Genomic DNA, 8,274 nt, shown 5'->3' on the forward strand with positions numbered 1-8,274 from the left:
GCAGAGATTCTGAAAGACCCTAGATCACTGGAAAACCTGACATGTCACTTTCCACCACCCTCTCCATAATTAGGGCTACAAGCAGAAGGGGAAGAACGACCTTATTAAAAAGTCCCCATAAGAGTGCTAGAGCTGGGGTCGGGAAGGTGGCTCAGTGGTAGAGCACTTGCCTTGCATGCAAGAAGCCCTGAGTTCGATTCCTCAGCACCACATAAGCAGAAAAAGCCGGAAGTGGTGCTGTGGCTCAAGTGGTAGAGCGCTCGCCTTGAGCTGAAGAGCCGAGGGACAGTGCCCAGGCCCAGAGTTCAAGCCCACGACCAAACAAAAACAAAAGAGAGAGAGAGAGAGAGAGAGAGAGAGAGAGAGAGAGTGGCAGAGCTGACCCAGGAAAGCACACATCTTGGCCAAGCAGCAACTTACACACAAGCAACAGGGCCACACGGGGTAGGTCGGGGAAGGGCTTAGAAGCAAAGTCTGCCAACAGGGACTCAGGCAGCGACCAGCAAAGCGCAGAGGGGTGAGCAGCTGGGGCTTCACGGACGTTGTCCGTTTCCCCATCCCAGACACTCCCCTCCCTCCGGCTCCTCCGGGGCCTGCCACACAGACAGGGCCGGAGAAGGTCGGCTGGACTCCGGAGGAGTTCCTGCCAAGAACTTTCCCAGAAACGGAACGACAACAAGAGGTTGGACGGTGGAAGAAAACACGGCCCCGGCGCTCGTACTGCGGAAGTGGGAGCGCGCCCGGCAAGCCGGCCGCAGCGACGGGGGGCGGACGGGCGTGCGGGGGGCCCGGGCGCGGGGCACGCGGGGCCGCCAAGGAAACCCAAACGGGCAGGCAGGTCAACTCCTGTCCACGCTGCCCACTCCACCACACGTCCGTATCGCGCTCACGGGCTACGCAGGCGGCCGGCCGGGCCGCGCCGAGGGTCTGGCGCTCTGATAAGCGCCGCGCACGCCCCGTTCCACGGAACCCCGACAGCCAGCCCGAGGCGGCAGCGACGGCTTCGCTCCCCTTTCCAACCCAGACGCAGCTGACAGAGTTCTCCGTGACTCGCCCGCGGGACCCGGGTCCGGCACCTGCACCCCGCGGGCCCTCTGGGCACCGAGCCGCCGACCCGGGCCAGGCAGGGGAGGCGTGGGCGCCCCGGGGACCGAGGCGGGGTGCCAGCCCACCACCGCCACCTCCCGCCTCCCCGGGAGTAACTTGGCCTCCCCGCACGCAGCGGGGCGCAAAGGCGGCGTGGCACCTGTTTCTGGCCCCAGCAGAGAGGTGGCGGGGAGCCGGTGCCCCGACGCGGGGGACGCGCAGGGAGCGCGAGACCCGGAGAAGACAGACACACAGACACAGACGGAGAGGACCCGCCTCCTCCGGGAAGGCCCCGCGGGCCGACACAGGCCTGGGGGACGGCGGCCGGCCGCGCGGCCCGCCGAGGCCTAGCCCACCCGCCGCCCACCTCCCGCGGCGCCCGCGCGGGCCCCGCCAGGCCCGGCCCGGCCCGGCCGCCTCACCTGGCTGCTGCCCCGACTCGTCCCCCGGCCGGCGGTCCTGGGCGGCGGCGGCGGCGAGGCGGGGAAGGAGGAAGGAAGAGGGAGAGGAGGAAGGGACGGTGGGGGAAGAGGCGGAGAGGCCGCGGAGGAGGCGGGCGCCGCCGGGCCGGGGGAGGAAGGGGGGGGGGGTCCGAGGAAACGGGGAAGCCGAGAGAGACGCGGCCGCGGCCGGCGCAAACGCTGATGAGCCGCTCCGGCGCCCGCAGCCCGGCAGGAAGTGACGGGGGAGGGGCCGGCGCCCGCCCCCGGCCCCCGCCCGCCTCCATGCCCGGCCCCACCCCCACCCACGCCGGACCACAAGTCCCGGTGGGCGCCGCGCCGAGCCAGCGCTCGCAGGGCGCGCCGGGAGCCTGGAGGCGGGACTTAGGTCGGTCTCGGCCCCGAGGCCTGCTGGGAATTGTAGTTCCGCTGGGAGTTGGGCACGGCCGCTGGGGGCGGGGAAAGCTGGCCCGCGGTCCCGCCTCCTCCTTCCTTCCACGAGTGTTTCCTACACGCTTGTCCTGTGCGGGAGTCAGAACTGTGCATGCTGCGCGCTGACACAAGGCCCTGCCCTGCCCGAGCCTGCATTCCCCAGCACCGGGCCGAAGCACCGGACGGTAGCTGCGGCCCTGCACCGCGGGCTTCCTGCGGCCCCGGCTGGTCTGGGCCTGGGAGCTCCAGCGAGATGCGCGCCGCGCGGGGCCGCGGGTCACGGGGCGCTGAGGGTTGGGAAGGAGGCTCCGTGGGGTGGGGTGGGGTGCTTGGGAGCAGAGCCCGGGCTTCATCCCTAGCACGGAAGGAACGATCGTTTTCAAATCCCCCCTCCCCGATCCGGAGGCCGAGGATTGCGCCATCTTTCTTACCCGGGCGACGCAGCTGACATCATCGTTACTAGCAGTTGTGCTGCTACTGGTGTAAGAAAGTATTTCGAGTGCCGGGAGTATGAATGAAGAGCTGAAAGGCAAACTTGGCAGACCAACGGGCTTCACTGGGCAGGAAACTCGGCTGCGGCGGCGCACCGCCTCACATCGAGGGCCCCTTTAACAGAGGCAGGAAAAGAGGGGTCAGGCCGAGGGGCGGCGGGAGCTGGCGATCGTGTCTGACTGCGGAGTGTCAGGGTTTCCACAGCGTCTGTGTTCGCCAGGGCCAGACGTGGCCTTGGTCTCAGGCTCTCTTTTCCATAACTGCTGGGTGCGTTTGTTTAGGGGGACAGGACGGGGAGGTGATTCAGCCAGTCGGCAGCGAGGACAGTTCTAAGATAGGGCTGTCAGGGAGAACGGTGAGTGCTTTCAATTGAACTTATTTCCCCCCTCAACTGGGGCTTGAAATGAGCTGTACAACTTGTGGGTGGCTGTGGGAAGGAAAACCTGGGTGAGAGGGAGGGAAGGGGTAACGTTGTCCAAACAGAAATGCACTCCTTACTTGACTTAGGTAACTATAGCCCCTCTGTACATCACTTTTTGAGGGGAGAAGAGGCACTCCTGGGGCTTGAACTCAGGGCCTGGGCACTACCCCTGAGCTTCTTTTGCTCAAGGCCAGCACTCTATCACTTGAGCCACGGCGCCACTTCTGGCTTTTTCTCTTTATGTGGTACAGAGGATGGAATGGAGTGCTTGCATGCTAGGCAAGCACTCTACCACTGAGCCACATTCCCAGCCCTGTACATCACTTTTATAGTAACTCTTTTAAAAAGGTAAAAACTAAGCCGGGCACTGGTGGCTCACGTCTGTAATCCTAACTACTCAGGAGGCTGAAATCTGAGGATCATGTTCAAAGCCAGCCCGGACAGGAAAGTCTGTAAGACTCCTATCTCCAATAAATCACTAGAAAACCAGAAAGTGGTGCTATGGCTTAAGCACTAGAGTGCTTGCCTTGAGCTGAAGTGTGCAGGGACAGTGCCCAGGCCCGGACTTCAAGCCCCATGACTGACCAAAAAAAAGTAAAAACAAATAAAACTGGGCCTTGAACTCAGGTTATCATGCTCTTGCTTAGCTTTTTCACTCAAGAATGGTGCACTACCACTTGCACTGTATGTGCTGGTTAATTTCATTTAAGAATCTCCCTGGCTGCTGCTTCAAATTGCCAACCTCAGATCTCAGCCTCCTGAATACATAGGATTACAGGCATGAGTCATTCATTGATGCCAGACCTTCTTTTGTTTGTTTGTTTTGTATTGGAGCAGAAATCCAGGCCTAGGTGCTGACTCTGAGCTCTTTTGCCCAAGGCTAGCTGTCTACCACTTTGAGCCACAGCCCCACTTCCTGTTTGTAGGTGCTTAATTAGAGATAGGGCTTTGAAACCATGATCCTCAGATCTTAGCTTCCTGAGTTGCTAGGATTGTAGACATGAGCCACCAGTACCCGGCCTTGGCCTTTGGTTTTTAAGACACACTGGATATTGATGAAAAGTGAACTATATAACTCATGGGTAGAGACAGACTCGAGGGACTAGGAATGAAAGATTATTAGACTTTGCCAGAGAACCACACAGACATCCAGAGAACAAAGAAAGGTTTATTGCCAGGAGAGAGGGCGAGGCAAGACTCCTCACAGGAAGAAGTGAGAAGAAGCACCAGGCTATTGTCTGAGGTGACCTATATAACCTAGGAGGCTTAGGAGGAGCTAGAAGGGGCTAGGAGGTGGAGACCCCTGTGTGAACTTGTGGGCCAGGGGCTTCATCATGGTGGATTAGTATTGATGGCTGCTGACCAAATGGTAGATGAGGGTCCTGCAGCTGCCTAGACCTGAAGATCACTCTAAGAGGCTTTTGTTGCCTTATATGGTGGTAGCTGCCCCAGAAAAGTGCCATCCCAAGGTAGAGGGGGCTGGAAGTTGATTATTACTGCCTTTACTACGTGGGCCTAGTGTTGTCCTGGAAGGGAGGATGCTAAGCTATGGAGAAGGGAATGAGTATATTTAGCTATGGGAAAGGAGCTCATTTTGCTAACAAGGAGAGAATGGAAATGGGGCCTGGGATTGTGGCTTGGTAGAGTGCTTGCCTAGCATGTATGGGTTTGATTCCTCAGAACCACCTAAGCAGAAAAAGCTGGAAGTGGTACTGTGGCTCAAGTGGTACAGCCCTAGCCATGAGCTGAAGAGCTGAGGGACAGTGCCCAGACCCAGAATTCAAGCCCCAGGACCACCACCACCAACAACAACAACAAAAAAAAAAAGTAAAAAAAAAAATCAATGTCTCCATCATTGCTTGGGCTGGTTTTAAACTAGAGTTAATTTTAAACTCGAAAGTGGTGAGATTACCACCAAACCCAGCTGATATTTTCTTCTTTCCTTTCTCTGCTGGGATTGGGATTTCAACTGAGGGTCTCAGCCCTCATGAGACAAGTAGATGACTGTTTTGTGTGTATGCTAGTCCTGGAGCTTGAATTCAGGACCTGGATGCTATCTCAGCTTTTTTGCTCAAGGCTATTGGTGTACCACTTGAGCTATAGCTTCACTTCTGGCCTTTTTGGTGTTTAATTGGAGATAAAAGTCTCACAGACTTCCCTCCTTGGGCTGTGTTTGAACTGTGATCTTCAGACCTCAGTTTGACGTGAGCCACCAGATGACTCTTATTACTTCTATCTTGTTTTAAAAAGGGGGGGAGGGCGGGGCTGGGAAGATGGCTCAGTGCTCAGTGGTAGAGTGCTTGCCTTGCATGCATGAGGCCCTGGATTTGATTCCTCAGCACCACATAAGCAGAAAAAGCCAGAAGTGGTGCTGTGGCTCAAGTGGTAGGGAGCTAGCCTTGAGCTGAAGAGCTGAGGGACAGTGCCCAGACTCAGAGTTCAGGCCCCATGAATGACAAAAAAAAAAAAACCAAGAACCTAGGGGGCTGGGAAGGTGGCTCAGTGGTAGAGTGCTTGCCTTGCATGCATGAGGCCCTGGGTTCAATTCCTCAGCACCACATAAGCAAAAGGAAAAAAGCCGGAAGTGGCGCTGTGGCTCAAGTGGTAGAGCGCTAGCCTTGAGCTGAAGAGCTGAGGGACAGCGCCCAGGCCCAGAGTTCAGGCCCCACGCCCGGACCCCCCAAAAAAAACACAAAAAAAACCCTAGACCCCCTCACCCAAAAGACTTCATATTATTTGCTTCTATTTATTTGATATTCTATAAAAAGCAAAATTATTGGAACAGCCGGGTGATGTTGGCTCACACCTGTCATCCTAGCTACTCAGGAGGCTGAGATCTGAGGATCACAGTTCAAAGCCAGCCCCCTGGCAAGAAACTCCGTGAAACTCTTATCTCCAGAAAATCGGTGGTGCTGTGGCTCAAGTGGTAGAGCGCTAGCCTTGAGCTGAAGAGCCCAGGGACAGTGCCCAGACCCAGAGTTCAGGCCCCACGACCAAAAAAAATTATTGGAACAAAAAAGACCAAGGAGCTAGGCAGGGTAGTACACACTTGTAATCATAGCTGGTGCTGGAAGTTAGCAGCTAATCAACTCTGGTCCTTGTGTTCTGAGGAGAGGAAGTCAAGGGAGTCCTGAACTTATTGAAAGATGAAAGTGACAGGAATGGTTATTAGGAAAGAATAATTTTTGTTTTGTGTTTTTGTCCAAGATGGGGATATTTTTGCTCATTGGCTGCTGCTCTACCACCTGAACCATGCCTCCAACCCCAGGAGAATTAATACATTTTCACCAGATGGAAGGCAGGTCAGGTCACCTCAATGATGATGATTTTTATTTTTTTGGTGGTACCAGTGCCAGGGCTTGAACTCAGGGCCTGGGCACTGTCTCTAAGCTTCTTCTTTTTTTTTTTTTTTTTTTTTTTGCCAGTCGTGGGGCCTGAACTCTGGGCCTGGACACTGCTCCTCAGCTCTTCAGCTCAAGACTAGTGCTCTACTACTTGAGTTACAGCACCACTTCCGGCTTTTTCTGCTTATGTGGTGCTGAGGAATTGAACCCAGGGCCTCATGCATGCGAGGCAAGCGCTCTACCTTCCCAGCCCCCCTAAGCTTCTTTTGCTCAAGGCTAGCACTATGCCATTTGAGCCATAGCACCACTTCTGGCTTTTTCTGTTCATGTGGTACTGAGGAATCAAACCCAGGGCTTCATGCATGCTAGGCAAGCACTCTACCACTAAGCCACATTCCCAGCCCTCGACAATGATTTTTTTTTTTTTTTTTTTTTTTTTGGTCGTGGGGCTTTGACCTCTGGGCCTGGGTGCTGGTGCCACTTCCCATTTTCTGAGTGGTTTATTGGAGATAAGAGTCTCATAGTCTTTCCTGCCCAGGCTGGCTTTGAACCAAGATCCTCAGATCTCAGCCTCCTGAGTAGCTAGGATTACAGGCGTGAGCCACCAGTGCCTGGCCTTCACAATGATTTTTATTATGACAAGTTTTATTGGAATGTAAGGAGCTGAGAACCCCTTAGGTGGAAGGGTTTATATTTGACCTACAGGTCATGATTTACTGGCCTGGGTAGGTAAAAGAAAAATAAACTATTTTAGCAAATGTCCCTAGACCTGCATTAGGCTGAGTGTAGTCTTATCGATCTACCTGTGACATTCATGACCTTGCTGGGCCATCTCAGACGCTTGAAAAGCTTAATTATAGAGTTCTTTCTCTGAGACCTTATGATCTCATCCTTCACTTTAGGTTCCCATTGCATTTTCCTATCACTTACATCTAACTGCCACCTATCACAAGCTACTTGGGCAGCTGAAAGTTATTTATTTGTGTATTTATTTATTTATTTTTTCTCGGTTGTATGGCTTGAAGTCTGGGCCTAGGTGTTGTCCCTGAGCTCTTCAGCTCAAGTCACTCTACCACTTGAGCCACAGCACCATTTCTGGCTTTTTCTATGTATGTGGTACTGAGGAATTGAACCCTGGGCTTCAGGCATGCTAGGCAAGCACTCTACCACAAAGCCACATTTCCAGCCCCATTGCAGGGAGGATTGTAATTTGAGGCCAGCCTTGAGCTAAAAACAACAACCACAACAACAAAAAGTATTGCCATCCCAACCAATAGAATGCTGGTGCCATGGTTTACACCTGCTATTCCAGCTACATGGAGTCATAACTGGAGGATCACAGTTCAGGCCAGCTCCAGCAAATGCAAGCGAGAGGTGACTGAGTTCTATAAGACTACACAGAAGGAGGTTTGGGGATGCAGCTAAAGCAATACTTTGAAGGGAAAGTTGTAACTTTAAATGATTATACTAAAGTCAGGCATGGGTAGTTCATGACCATAATCCTAGCTAGATTATATATGGGGGGAGGGGGGGAAGAGCATGAGAGAGAAGTCTCAGGCCCTGCGGGACCAAGAGAAGAGTATACCACCTAACAAGGTGACTTCATCCAGAGGTAGAGCTGGAAGCGGACTTCATCCAAAGAGGTAAAATGTACAGAGCTGGACGGTGACTTCATCCAAAGATGTAAAATGCCTTGATGATGAGGACAGAATGGAAAGGTGGCTCATGCCTGTAATGGCTACTAAGGAGGCTGAGATGTGAGGATCATGGTTTGAAGCCAGCCTGGACAGGAAAGTCCATGAGACTCTTTATCTCTAATTAACCACCAGAAAACTGGAAGTGGCGCTGTGGCTCAAAGTGTTAGAATGCTAGCCGTGAGTAAAAACAGCTCAGGGATAGTGCCCAGGCCCCAAGTTCAAGCCCCACAACTGACAAAAAAAAAAAAAAGAACCATGGAACTTGCCCCACACATCCTTCAGGGGTGTGGGGAACTGACTCCACAGTGACAAACTGAACTTGAACAGAACAAATAAACTTGCCATCCAAGAATAAACTGGTT

At 54.0% G+C, this 8,274-nt stretch overlaps 1 protein-coding gene across 7 annotated transcripts in view; it reads right to left on the reverse strand.

Annotated features, from left to right (window-relative positions):
- The window catches only part of Stau1 (staufen double-stranded RNA binding protein 1), a 48,865-nt gene extending 47,270 nt beyond the window's left edge, over nt 1–1,595 (reverse strand). For 6 of the 7 annotated variants that reach the window (XR_011365474.1, XM_069989965.1, XM_069989964.1 and 3 more), the window contains exon 1: nt 1,509–1,595. The gene's annotated coding sequence lies outside the window, so the exon portion shown is untranslated. The remainder of the gene's footprint in view (nt 1–1,508) is intronic. The other variant, XM_069989968.1, reaches the window with a different exon arrangement.
- Between the last annotated feature and the right edge of the window lie 6,679 nt (nt 1,596–8,274).

This window comes from Dipodomys merriami, unplaced genomic scaffold (genome assembly GCF_024711535.1).
Source record: "Dipodomys merriami isolate MVZ:Mamm:240054 unplaced genomic scaffold, mDipMer1.0.p SCAF_39, whole genome shotgun sequence".
NCBI classification, from domain to species: Eukaryota; Metazoa; Chordata; class Mammalia; order Rodentia; family Heteromyidae; genus Dipodomys; species Dipodomys merriami.